We start from the raw sequence: 13,960 nt of genomic DNA on the forward strand, positions 1-13,960 counted from the left end.
CTGTGCTGCGTCTCCAGAGAGACGGAACGCACAGAAGGCACAATCCAGGCAGGGCCAAGGTGGCTTTATGCCACCTTTGCTGCCCAGATACCAGGCTGCTGCAGGGGCCAAAATGGTCCCTGGCATAATTTAGAGCAGCCCCCAACTGCTCCAACTTATGGCAGCCTTTTCTGGGAGGCAATGCAGCTCAGAATCTCCTTAGCATTGAGGACTATGGTTACTGCCCCTCCTGTCCCAGTGTAGCTTCTCCTCCTGGACTTGTGAGGGTGGCAGTGAAAAGTCAATGACGTCAGCTCTGCTGAGTTCTGCCTGATCGCACAATGCTCTTTGTGGCTCCTGTCCATGGCTGGATCGATGCATGAGGGTAGTAGTGGGGGTCCGGAATGGGTCTCATTGACTATTAGGGTGCAAGAAGTCCGGGAGGGGTATCTGAGTTTTGAACACAGACCATTCCGCCTAAATCGGCTCTGGGGATCTGGGAAATCTGTCCCCCGCTTCGTTCGGCCTAGTTCACAGCTGTGTGTGGTTTTTACTAAAGTTTTTAATTTCCTCTCCTTTTTGTGCTCTGAAAGGCATTTTTTTGCCCGCCCCCCTTCCCCCCCCCAAGAGCCACCGAATCTCTCATATTCCAGGTTAGCTCTGGCCCTGTCTAATCGATCCCTGATCCAGACCTTTTCCTCACACAGGTTGATTTGTGTGTGTGTACGCACGCTCCCTGGCAAGGTGAAGCTCAGCCATGTGTTTCTGTTTAGAGGAAGTTGGCCTGACAGTTCCAGCCCTCCTCCTCGGTGGGAAACGCTGGGTTCCAAAGCCCTGGAAACATGTGAAGGCTGCAATTTGACTCCCTTGGCTTCCACTTCCCGGCAGAAAAAGAACCGCTGGTGCCAAAATTCAATCCTCCCGGGGAGGCTGGAAATATTTAGGACACCGTCCAAGGATCAATAAAATAAAGAACAGGCCAGGATTGTTGGGCTCCTTCAAACAATAAATTCCGAGCCCTGGGGATACAGCGGCGGTGAGGAAGGCCAGTCCAGAAGGCCGAAGTCGCCATGATTCTTGGGGCATCACGGTCGTGCTGGAGAATTCAGGCCCCGATTCCTTAGAAAGCCTGTTGCTGTAGAGGGGGAGAGACATGATGTTGAGTTAATGCTGGGTGAGTATGTGTTCCCTATGGACATCCAAGGGCAGCAGTCCCGGTCCCCGGTTCCTACTGAAAGGGGGTAATTAGGTTAACCCCAGGTGTGGGATAGTTGTGGCTTTCTCAAGTGTTCACTCATTATTTAGCTGTATTAATGGAACGCCTAGGAGTCCCAGTCATGGGCCAGGACCTCACTGTTCTAGGTGCTGTACAAAAACAAATAGTGCTTGTCCCAAGGGTTTACAATCAAAGTATAGCTGGAGGCATCATCCCAAGGACGGGATCCTTGCGCGGGCTCAGAGAGCAAAACCCCTTCCAAGGAAAGAGAGGACGGGGCTGCAAGTAGCATCTCCTCTCTTTATGGGGAATAATTCCCTGCTCTTTGCCCTCCGGCTGCAACTGTGGCATTAGTGGATTGGGCTGGGAGTTGGGAGACCTGGGTCCTAGCTCTGCCACAGACTCGCTGTGTGACCTTGGGCAAGTCCCTTAAGCTCTCTGTTCCTTCATTGCCTCAGCTGTGTACAGGGGATGCTTGCTCTAGAATTGGCATCTTGGCTTGGTCCTATCTTCCTGGCATTCTAGACTTGCCAGGCGCTGTGAGCATTTGCTGGGAAGTAGCAATCAGAGCTAATGCCCTTTCCTTGGTTCTTCTGATTTGCCATCTTTCTGTTATATTCGTCTAATGTTATGTTCACAGGATGATTAGATAGTGGATGAAAACATACACACTCTTGCTGGAAAATTGCCATGTAGCACAACTTTATTTCTTAGAATTCGAATGATAGCACCCAAGAAACCAAAAACACAGAGAGAGAAAACAGGCTGCTCCCTAAGACGGTGAAGGCACAACTCACCCCACCTTGCTTTAAACCCGTTTTTTCCAAACTGAATCAGATGACCCAGTTCACATGGCTTTTGTCAGAGCCCTGCAAGCAGGACCAGGAAATTCCTCATACGCATTGATCATGTGTCACTGTTCACCAGTTTCCCAATATGCCACCTTTAGGAATTCATCTCTGCCCAAACTGGGGGGCCATGAGGTCTCCGAGTAGCCCAATGCCCTCGGTCATTCACTTAAGGAATTGGTCTGAGCTGGGATAACCCATGCTGGAATTTGATGGATGAGAAAAAGAAATGGATGGTGATGATGATACATTGGAAACAAAGGACCCTTTGAAGCTCTTGTGGCTTGCCAGTTAATGTCCCGGTCTTCCCCTTTGACAAATAGAGAAGGGTGTCCCAAGTTATCTTTCTTCTGAGTTAGCAGCTTTATTCCTTTTCTCTGCACAATCTGGAGCTCCTTAGCCAAAAGTGAATCCAGATACCAGGCAATTTCATCCATTTATCCTGTAGGATCACAGCTCTTTCTCTGTCTCCAACCTTGACCACTGTCCAACAACCTGTCCCCCAACCCCCAGCTGCTCTCTGTCATTCCCCTGCATCTGTTTGTCTTCCACCCCCCTCGGTTTACAGCTTGTGTGTGTGTGTGTGTTTGCACCAGCCCCCTTTGAAGTTGCTTGGTTGTGCGTTTGGCCTCCCCTTCCCTTTTCTCTCCACACCCCTTGCCTGCCCCTGGTGTGTGCATTTCTGGCTGAACGCTGCCTCTCTGTCTGTGTTGGCTGAAATGAAGGAAACGGGTCACCATCTGTGACCTCCTTTATGAACCAAAATGTTGGAGTTTGGCTCCTGTTACAGCTGGTCTAATGCAATTGCTTCCTCCCTGTCCAACAGACACACCCTGGGAACGAGGTGGAGAAACGGGCTTTTCCCAAAACCTTTGAGGATATGGAGCCTGAACGGGTCTGGAGATTATAATCCAGAATTTGCATAATTTGCCACCGTCCTTCCTCCAGCTAGGAGATCTGCGCCCAGGGAGAAATTGACAGGAGTTGGAGGTGAGGCCTTTTCAGTGCTTATTTCTGAGGCCTTGTCTGCAGTGGTGTTTTAGCCGAGGCCGCAGCTGCTGCACTGGAGCAAACCCCTGGCGTAGGCCCTAATTTGCACTAATGAAAATTCTGCGGCACCACTTTAAACTGTCTGCGCTAGGGCTTCGCATTGGTGTGTCTTAAATCTCGCAGTAGGCGAGGCCTCCGGGCATGTCTGCACTGGAGCTGGAAGGTGTCAATTGCAGCTCAGGTAGACCCTACCCCTGCCAGTTGTGATTGGAGCTAGTGCGCTAAAAACCAGCAGCCTAGCCATGGCTGGCTGTCCCAAGTATGGACCTAGGATCTTGGACAGGATTGTCCTGAGGACGACTCACCCCTCCTGCCATTGCAGCTATGTGGCTATTTTTAGCACACTAGCTCCATCCCAGCTAGCATGGGTATGTCTGCCTGAGCTGGAACTTGTATCTTCTAGCTCCCGTGTACACATTCCTTAAGTGACGTGGTCTCAGACACGATCAAGACCTACTCTGATCGAATTACCTCCGGACCCCAGGGTAAAACCCACCTATGATGATAGAAGCTACAGAGAATGAGGAGGGAGATTAAGAGGAAGCAGAGGAAAGAGACACCCCTGAGAAATCCTTTAAAGGGCCATCTGCCATCAAAACCATGTTGCTCCCTTGGCCGGCTTTCTGTGCGCACAACTGTTAAACAGCTGCCGAGCCTCTCCCCAGAGGTGGCTGCACGTTCTGAAGTTTACAGCCTTGTAAAGGCATTTGGGGGCCCCCTCTGGATGAAAGGCCCACGGTTAAATGCCAGCTCATTATCACTAATATTGTTGTTAAATTCCAAGTGAAACACTTAAGGCTGAGCGTCCTCTAATGATGGGATAATTAGGGAGGCGGCTCCGTTGCTGTAGTTTTACAAGGCTGTAATGAAGCTCTCACAGGGACGGGCTCTCGCTTCAGGCAGGGTGAGGGAATTGGGTGCTTGCCGAGGAAATGGTGAACGGGAGCCGTCTATTATTATTATGCTGCCGATGTAACAATGGGCACCATTAATAAGAATCCAGCTTCTTCTCCAACCCACCCCCTTCCCAGCAGCTTGGGAGGAACCCCCTTGGTTTCGTGGCCAACCAGGAGATGCGTGGAAGAGAATTCATCTAAGGGCCACTTCCGCTCTCCCTGCTGTGGCTGCTGCCTTTGCATGGAGTTCAGTGGCTTGCTGAGGCGCTGGGAAAAGGGTGGCCTTGGGGCGTAGCAGAGCGGAGGTGGGGATGGGGCAACCGGGATAGGCTTTGCGGAGGAGGAGAGAGCAGTGGGGATAGGAGAGCGGAGGAAAGAGCAAGTGTGGAGCAAGAATCCGGGTTCAGCATAGCCCTTCCGCGCCCCCCGCCAGCGTTAAATAAGTGGGCGCTGGCATGGCACGGGTTGCTACAGCACCCACTGCTTCGAGCCTGCTGTCAAAGCTCCCCGACACCAGCCAGTCTTCTGCTGACCCAGCGCTGCCAGCCAGTCTGCCGTGGAGCTCTGGAAACCTCTGGCTGTCTCTGCTATCCGCCAGACGTTCTGATTCCAGGCCACTTTGTTTCCAGCATTTGTGCCTGATGTCAGTGAGGGCTTCAAGGCTCGCTCCCTGCTGGCAGGAAACTCACTGGCACATCCGGCGGTGCCAAGAATAATACATGTCTGTGCTAAAGGCCTGGGTCTCATCTGAAGACCCGCAAGTCTCATGACAGATAAAGGACTGTGGGAGGAAGGAGGCTTAGAATTACTGTTAAGCCTTGGATGGGAATATGAAAGAAGCATATGTGGGAAAGAGACAGGACTGTCAGTCTCCTGGGGGTAGGATCCACAGGCAGTGAGAGTTTGAGATATCTATCCTAGGTACTGATATGGTCCTCATCTGAGCGCCTCACAATCGTTAATGCATTTATCCTTGCACAATCTCTGTGAGACAGCCCAGTTATCCCCATTTTAGAGATGGGGAAACCTAGGCACAGAGAAGCTAAGTGACTTGCCCAAGGGCACCCAGGAAGTCCGTGGTGGAGCAGGGAATGGAATCTGGGTTTCCCTAGTTCTAGGCTAGTGCTCCTAATCACTGGATCATCCTTCCCCTCTTTAACCTGCTAAGGGAATGTGCCTTTGGGCCTAACACAAATGGCCAAAGATGCGTGTTTGTGCCACACTGAAAAGGGAAGCTGCGGGGTAGTGTAAAGGAAATTGAATGTGATGTCAAAATACATTGTACAGATTGTATCAATCACTGCTGATGAAAGAGGGATCAGATGTTTACATGGATAACAAGAAGAGTCGGAGTTAGAACCGTTATACTAACAAAAAGATGTAGGGAAAGAGAGAATCCTCAGGGTTTGGATTTTAAAGCCATCTCTAAACCAGTCTCTCAATCCTAATCTAAAGTTAGGGTGATGCCTTCATGGGGGGCAGATTATCCCACATTTGTCTACTGCATGATTCTTACACCTGCCTCTGAGCTGGCATCTGCTGGTGGCCACTGTCAGAGACAGTGCCTGGATCTCATCCATCCTGGCAACTCCTCTGTACATCTTAAATTCACTAACAACCTCAATTTTAAACAAGATGTCATACGCTGCCTCTATTCCCAGAATTGCCTCCAGTTTGCCAGGGTCTAGGGACCCTGGTGCTGAGTGTAGGTACCAGCATATCATGGAGTGCACAGGGCGAATGACTGAGTTTTTTCCAAAAAAGATTAGCGACTGTGAGTGCTCCAATTTTGAGGGCCCAAATTCAGCCACCTTTAAAGGGGTGAGTGCTCAGGGCCTTCTGAAAACCAGGCCTCTTTAAGATGACCTCAGAGGGGTCCCAACATCATGAGTCAATTCTGACCGTGGTTTATGACTCCCTGTCTCAGACAGGGTAATGCATGGGAATGCAGCACGGATTAGTGAGGATATTGCGAGCTGCACTTCCCCTACACCTGGGGAGACCAGAATCCCATCTTAAGGTTCTTTTCCTGCTTATGAAGCAGTGTGATTTCATGGTCGCTGGATGTCAGCTGTCACTGGCTGTCTTGCAAGATGCCAAAATTCTATCCCCATCCCCAACTTTGATGTCTTGTCTTTATCAGCCTGGCGCTTTCCCCTTGGTCTGCAGCCTCTCACACAGAGGAATAGCTCGCTGTAGCCATGTTACTGGCTCAAGGCTGTCAGCTAGCCTGAGCCCTGCTGCTGGTGTGATGACCGTGGTAGGCCTTTCAAAACACGGGTGGTCTCGCTGGAATTGTTGCTGGCTATCAAACAGGGTCTGCTTGTCCGAGCTGGTCTCTTTAGAGCTCCCAGCTGGCTTCCTACAAACCACAGATCTGTCCTGAACCCTTTAAAAATCCCTTCAGATGGGAACTGGGGAGGATCTGTGTGAGAGGAAGCTGGGATCATGTGATAATCTGCCAGGCAATCAACCTGGGAAATCGGAGACATTTCCAACAGGAAATAGAAAAATTCAGGCAGGTGTCAGTCCGGGAAGGAAAATGCAAAATCTTTAATGCTGCACAGTGCTGTCCGGCCAGGATCCATATAATAATGTATGGATGCCTCTTTCCCGTACCACTCATCTACTGAAGGAGGCCACGTGGGCTACTGCAAAGGCACCGACTGGGAACCAGGAGAGCTGGGTGCTATCCCCAGCTCTGCCACTGACCTTCTGCGTGATCCCGGGCAAGTCGCTTCCCCTCTCTGTGCCTCTGTTTCCCCTCCCAACCTTTGTCGTGACTCTTCAGGTTTTCTAAGCCCTTCGGGACAGGGCTGGTCTCTCGCTGTGTCTTTGCGCCGTGCCTGGCCCAATGGAGCCCTGACCGCTGCAGAGGTTTGAAGGTGCTATTGTAATACAAATAATACTAAATACTCGCTGCTGTGCCTCCTTTATACAGCACTAGTCTGTTAGGCTCTAGCTACTATTCCACATGCAACCCCCCCCACGCCCCGCCCCGCTAGTGTGCGTACACTGATGCCCCGTCTTGTGCAGGGACACCCTCTTTTTTGGGGAGGGGAGAAAGGCTTCAGGCATTGAAGACTGGCTTGGGATCCTGCTTCAATTCCTGGCTGGGCCACAGACTTCCTTTGTAACCTTGGTCACGTCATTTAATCTCTCTCTACCTTGGGTCACCATCTGTAAGCGGGGGATACACTGGCTGTGTCTCGTTAGATTGTAAGCTCTTGGGAGGCAGGGACTGTGTCTCTGGGCAATGCCTAGCATAATGAGGCCCTGTCGGTGGAAATAGTGATGTACATAGCATGTGATGGGGCATCCACACCCCACACTGGCCAGGAGCAGGGTAATGATCAGCTCTAGCTGCAGTAAGTGTCCGTTTTGGGTGGAGGGGTTAAATTGGGAGGGGGCTGGTGAAGAGCCCAGCTCAGCTGGGAGCTGGCTGGCTGAGAGGGAGAGCAGACCACCAGCTCCCTCCTTGTGAGAGGAGCTGGGCCCAGGCACTGACTCCGGACTGCGGCCTGCCAGAGCCTCCCGGAGGAAAGACGGGGTGACATGGGGCTGTTGGTTTGATTTGCTCCCAGTGACTTTGTTTGTTGTTGTTGAGTAAGGACAGCAACAGCCAGATAAACACTGGCTGGCTTTTACACCCAACCAGGAACACAGCAGAGAGTTTTGCTCCCGGACTTGCAACAACCATCACGCAGCCCTGTCTGTACAGGGCCATGGTATCCATGTATACCCGACACTTGTGCATCTCAGCCCACACACCTGCCGTCTTCCTTCCTCCAGCATCTCCCTCCACGCTGATGCACGTGGCCCACTTCCATTTCACCCAGGCTGCATCAGAGCCCCCTTCCCCCACATTCAGACTCTGGGGTGGAGACTTTATAGGGTCTCGTACACAGCTTTCTCCTTCTGCATGTCGTCGTGGGCTATTTCACAATGATTTCTTGCTTTCATTTGCTCGCTGGCTCCAGTGACTGTGTTTACTAAATGTATTCTAATGTAGTCACCTTTCACCCCCCGACTAGACGCCTATTGATCCAGTATAGATCCCAACGAAAGGCTGTTACGAAAACAAAAGCTCCCAGGCTCTGTCAGCACTGTCAACAGCTTCACTGGAGAGAATGGGATGTGGGAATGGAGACTTCTGGGATGGCGGCTAGCAGCAGAGGGCACTCTTGCCAATCTTTAGTGTTATGTTCATAGCATACACCCAGAGAAGTTGGATAAAAATCTAAAATACTCTTGCTGGAAGCCTGCAATGTAACATGACTGTCGTTCTTGGAATTCAGGATGATAACGCTCAAGAACCCCAAAACAGAGCAAGACAAAGCAGGCTGCTCCCTAAGGCCCAACTCAGCCCACCTTACTCTAGGCTGGCTCTCTGCAGACTGATTGCGCAGGATCCAGATCACACAACCCTTAGTGTTCGAGCAGGACCAGGAAATGTGATGTCTTGTAATTTTAAGACAGTTTTCAGTGTACCATAACTAGCTGCTCTGTCGGAAAGGAATCACAAAGGCTGAAGTAGGGGGGTGGAAATGCCGCCTTTTTGCCTGCTTGATCACTGTGGGAGAGCAGCCCCGAGGGCTGAAAGTATAGAGCATGGCCATGCTCCTTGGAGTCAATACAAGACATGCTCAGACGGATTAATGAAATGTCTTAATCATCCGAGTAACCAAGGAAAGGTGGTCTTATTCTCAGAGCCTGTGACTCTGGAGATCTGGGCTCAATTCCCAGCTCTGCCACAGACTCCCTGTGTCACTCTGGGCAAGTCACTTAATCCCCCCGTGCCTCAGTTTCCCCCTTATCTGTAATACAAGGATGATAACACGAAAGGGTGATGGTACCAAAGGAAACATTCAGCAGTGGTTGTGAAGGGCTCAGATGCTGCAGTGACAGGCATGGTATAAGTATCGAGAGAGAGAGAGCTCACTGAAAGAACCATGCTGCAGAAGGGTACTGCAGAATGTGAAAGTGGACCAAAGGAAGAGACTGTGGGTGGAATAACTCCTCAGCCAGGTCACTGAAGAAGCCACTCGGGGGCTGTTGGAAGGCAGGGCCTGCCAGTTCCTGACATATACCGTATGTTACTTGTACCCTCCTGTGTCCAGCTCCGCTTGGGTGGGAGGGCTATTTTGGCACCATAAAACACAGCTTTCTGACAGCTGTTTCCTGCTGGAGCCGCAGTTGGCACGGGAGAGGGGATCAGTTTTCGATGGGAGACACCTCGCAAATTTTTAGACCGGAGAGCTCCATTGGTCCAGTGGAAGGAGCTTCCGGAAAACACAGCAGGGGTCAGGGGCCAAGTGGAGCTACTGGACAATGGGACTGCACTCAGGATGCTGAAGTGTCTCTTATTGCCTGGAGAGTGGGTCACTACTCCACGCTGAAGTGGGCATGTGCAGGGGAGATTTATCAATGTGGTAATTTGTGATTCGCAGTGTCCTGGGAAGACCTAGGATTGCTAATACGCCTCATGCAAGCAAGTGCCCCTGGCTGCCTGATCCACAGCCCCTCCTGCTCCCACACGTTCACCGATGACACACGCACTGCTGCGCTGGCCTCAGCAATCTGCACACGCCTGACAACACGCATGGCGCTGACCTTTCCACAGCAACCTGGCAGATCACCTAGGTGGATACGCTGCTGAGCCAGCCCGCCAGATCTGGAATTGCTTTGTACCCCTTAAATAGCCATTCAGATGCACAAGTTCAGGTTGGGCCTTGTAGATCAGCATCTGACTAGGCATGCCCGGTTGGCTCATGTAGGGGATGGGAGACACAAGAAGGCTGGCCCCACTCTTGGGAGCAGGGTATGGGTACGGTGGGGCACCAGTCGAAGGGATAAGAAAGATGGCGACTTTCTCCGGCTCAACTTGTGCGATAGTGGAAGTGAATTGCACAGCCATGGCCCCTCCATGGACCGTGTCCCCTCCCCACCCCCTCCAGCGATTGTGCATGGCAGAGTTGGACTCTTTGGATAAAGTACTGCAATAAAGGGCAGGAAGTAGCTGTCAATCGCTTTTTATTTAACATCCACTCCCCTTCTCTCCCCAGCTTCTCTAAGGAATGGCCGTCCCAGAGGCAATGGAGGGAACCAACACGAGAAAGAAGGCTCCTGGAAAATGCTGCACGGCTGCCAAACATCAACATGTGTGACCATAAAACGCAGCCCCAGGAAGCGGAATGCGATAATCTCGAACCTGAAATTGTGAGCCAGGGGAGGTGAGAGGTAAGAGCCGAGATGTACCAGCTGCTTCTCCCCAGGTGTCCTCCTCATGGCACTGGGAAAGGGCACTCTCTTGGGGTGCTAAGAATGAGGTCATGTCCAGGCTCCTGACTGTCTGTGGGGCAAGGGGGGGGGGATTCTTCCCAGAGGCACTCATATCCTAATTCCCTCCCCCTTCTCCCTCCCCCGCTCCCTCCATGCAAAGCCTCACTCAGCCTCCTGCCACACAGCTGGGCTGCAGCCCTGGGAGATGGGAGCACATAAAACCCCTTTCCAGAACGAATCTGAGGGGCTTTAATCTCTTGGCTCCTTCTCTGAGCTGCATCAGACACTTGACACATTTAAACCCTGTGACCCTCAGCCCCGCTCCAGTCTCCTCTCTTTAGCAGGACCGAATCAACAAAGGGTGGATGTTAAAGGAAGGCCAAATAGGACCACTGAGCAACCTGGGACTTACAAGGGATGGTGTATGGAGAGCACAGTGATGCTTCAGCAGAGGAAGGAGATTGGAGAAATCTCTCTCTTTCTCTGGTCGAAGAATCTGTCCCTCGGCTGACGTTTTGAGTGACTTGTTGGTTGAGCCCAGCTGCAGAAGAGCTTGTGATGAGCCATCTCCGCTCTCCCCGGCCCAAAAGATGCTGTCGTAGTGACTCGGTGCCTCCAGAGACCAAGAGGTTCACAGGAGAACTTAACCTTACATGAAAAGCATCAACGCATGTGAAAAAATATGCAGGGCTGCTAAACTGCAGAGTGAACTAACAGCTCCCTGGAGATCCATGTGAGCTGAACCCTAAAGGGCAGCTGGCCAGGGATTTATCCCCACAACTACTTAAAAATCAAACATTTCTATTTTTGGGGAGGAGGGGGGAAGCCCTTCTGGGTGAAGTTTAATGCAGATGAATGTGAGACGGCTGGTGGGACTCATACCAGGCGGAGATTAGAAAGGGTCTATGTCACGGTTTTGCTTTCTTCTGTTCCTCTCCTGCCATGCAGCTCAGATGATACACCTCATTGCTGCCTGGCAGCATCCTAGGCTGTTGTTTCAATCCTTCGCCCTTCGGCAACCTGGTTAATGCCCCTCTGTTCTGACCTGCAGCAGCCGCGTTCTGTCTCGGGCTGGGCAGAAGAGTGCAGCGATGCCGTCAAAGTGGCAGGAAAGGGGGGTTGAGCTTTGGCATTCCTGCTTGGACTCGAATGAGAAGCAGCAAGTGTGGAGAGAAGGGAGAGGCAGTGAGTGATAAATCCAAGAGAGGATCAAAGACCCGGACAAGAGATTTTAGTTGCAGAGGGGAAAGAGTTGGATTTTAGAGACACGAAAGAAGTGACAGGACTTCACGAGGGACAGACTATGCGGGGAGAAGGCGAGAGCTGAAAGTCGACCGTGGAGTTGTCAGTGGTGACAGAGAAGGGCAGCTTAGGATGAGGAGAAGAGTTTTCAGGTTTGAAGCGAGGGTGGCAGCATGTCTGGTGTGCCAAGCTGGTGAGAAAGTGGCAGGTGGGTGATGGAGAGGTTGGTGCTGTAGATAACACTCTGGGAACAAGATCTAAATGGAAAGAGCTGTAGGTAGAGTTGGCAGGGACTGGAGGTGCAAAGGTCTATCAGGAGAAGCGTGAATGGGGGGAAGGGATTGACCTTAAAGTGAAGGATCTCAGCAGAGTTCGAGCAAGAGTAGAGGGAGCGAATGCTGTGGGTTAGAGGCACAGAGGAAGCAAGAGGCCAGACTGTACATCAACAGGAGAAACTGATTCAGTGTCACTTTCCACACTATTTCAGCTAGGGACTCGTCTCCAGCCTTCCTGACCCTGCACCCCCGCTATTCCTCTCTCCCCACCCTTCCAACCAGCCTCCTTTCTGACCTGCAGTGACCCTGGTCAAGGCAGGTCGAAACATTTTCCATCAACCCTTTTAACTTTTTTTAACGGGAAATTGGATTTTCGACTGAACGGGAAATGGTTGCAGAAAGTGCCTGCTTTAATTGAGAGAAATCCAAATGCTTTTTGTTGGGAAACTGAAAATTAGCATCTGAAGGGTACTGAAATGAAAGTGTTTTTCACTGCCAAAAATGGAGAGGGGGAAAAAAAAGATTAGTTTCTGTGTTCAATGTGTCTTATCTGTGGGAAGCTTCCTTCACAAGGGTAGATCAGCCTGGTGTGGGCTTCAAACTTGAACCACCCAAGCCCCAGCTGGCTTTGCTTTTACCCCAAACTTGGGCTGGAAAGACCTAGCACTGCTCTTTGGCCTGAAGCCCCTAACCAAGCTCTGAGGAGATGATCAGCTGGTGCAACCGCCAGGGGGATGCTTGAAGCTGGATCTTGGTGCGGGGGTCAGGGGGAAGCAGATAGTGACAAACGTTCAGTGAATCCCAACGGCCCCAGGGCAGAGGCAGCGGGTCTAGAGTAGGGAGGATGTGCGATCATTGCCTTACCTGGTTCTTCAAACCTCCAGGGAAAGGGCGGCCAAGCAGCCTGAGACTTAACAGACCCCACTTCTATCAATTTCTCTCTCACAAGTTTCCTTGGGCAAGTCGCTTAGTCACCCAGTGTCTCAATTCTTATCCCTCTGCCTGTCCAGATCCACCCCAGGGCAGAGGCTTTTTATGGCCTGTGTTTGTACAGTGCAAGCACAATGTCTGGTTCGTGTCTGGGGCCCATAGCTGTGGCTATGATACAAATAAATAACAATCAGAGTGGTGATGCTGCGTTCGCATTTTCGCCCCATTCTCCGCTATCACCTGCAGTCGCTGTGGGGAGCTGAGAGATCCACACTCTTCGCGGACCAATTGCATCCCTCGGCTTCCGGCACTGGAGAAAGCCAGGTGTCGCCCCAGTTTAATTTGTTTTAAATTAATTTGCAGAGGGGGGAGCTGGAGGAGGCTGAAAGGTGAAAAGGGCTTTTCCTGGAGCCTTGCCAACTGGGAAATATCCTTTGCAACTTCTTTGTGAAAGCTCTGGTGGCTTCCCAGGGAGGGAGACCTAAATTCTATTCAATTAGGGGTAATAAAGGCCCATGTTTTCCTGCCTCCTAATCCCCAGCAAGGTTGGGAATTTACATGGGCAATCAGTTAATCCATCTACCACTCTCATCGCCAGCCCCTCTGAAGCATGGTTTTGCTTTCTCAAGCCAGCACACAGGAGCGGAAAGCTTCAGGTTAGAAGGACCGGGCAGGCTTTACGGTGAGGCTTGCCCACCAAAGTAGCCTGAGTTGGATATTCTGCAATGCGATTGTTCAGTCCCTGATCATACATCTGGGGCCTTTCTTCCAGGGAGACCTCTTTCCAGGGTGAAAAGAAGCACCATTCATCAATTCCAAGGCCAGCAGGGACCCCGTGATCATCCAGTCTAATCTCCTGCATAACACAGGCCAGAGAACTTCATCAGAATAATCCCTATTTGAATTAGTGCAGATCTTTCCAAAAACTGTCCAATCTTGATTTAAAAACTGCGAGTGGTGGAGAATCTACCACAGCCCTTGGTAAAATTGTTCTAGTGGTTAATTACTCACCCTCACTGTTAAAAATGTACACGTTGTTTCTAGTCTGAGTTTGTCTAGCTTCAACTTCTAGCTTTTGGATCCTGTTAGATCTTTGCCTGCTTGACTGAACTATTTGTAGGTTATGAACTGGAATCAAGTCACTCCTTAATCTTCTCTTTCCCCCCCCCCCGCCCCCCTCCCCCAGCTAAATAGAGTGAGTTCCTTGAGCCTTTCACTACTAAGGCACCATCATAGGCAGAA

At 51.1% G+C, this 13,960-nt stretch overlaps 1 long non-coding RNA gene across 1 annotated transcript; it reads left to right on the forward strand.

The window, feature by feature from the left end:
- The first annotated feature begins 696 nt into the window (after positions 1–696).
- LOC311513730 lies at positions 697–13,753 on the forward strand. The gene is made up of 4 exons (XR_014709776.1): positions 697–1,153; positions 2,870–3,033; positions 10,055–10,229; positions 10,616–13,753. It is a non-coding gene; the product is annotated as an uncharacterized lncRNA (long non-coding RNA).
- The last annotated feature ends 207 nt before the right edge of the window (positions 13,754–13,960 follow it).

The sequence above is a fragment of the Lepidochelys olivacea genome (assembly GCF_965140295.1).
Source record: "Lepidochelys olivacea isolate rLepOli2 genome assembly, chromosome: 27".
NCBI classification, from domain to species: Eukaryota; Metazoa; Chordata; order Testudines; family Cheloniidae; genus Lepidochelys; species Lepidochelys olivacea.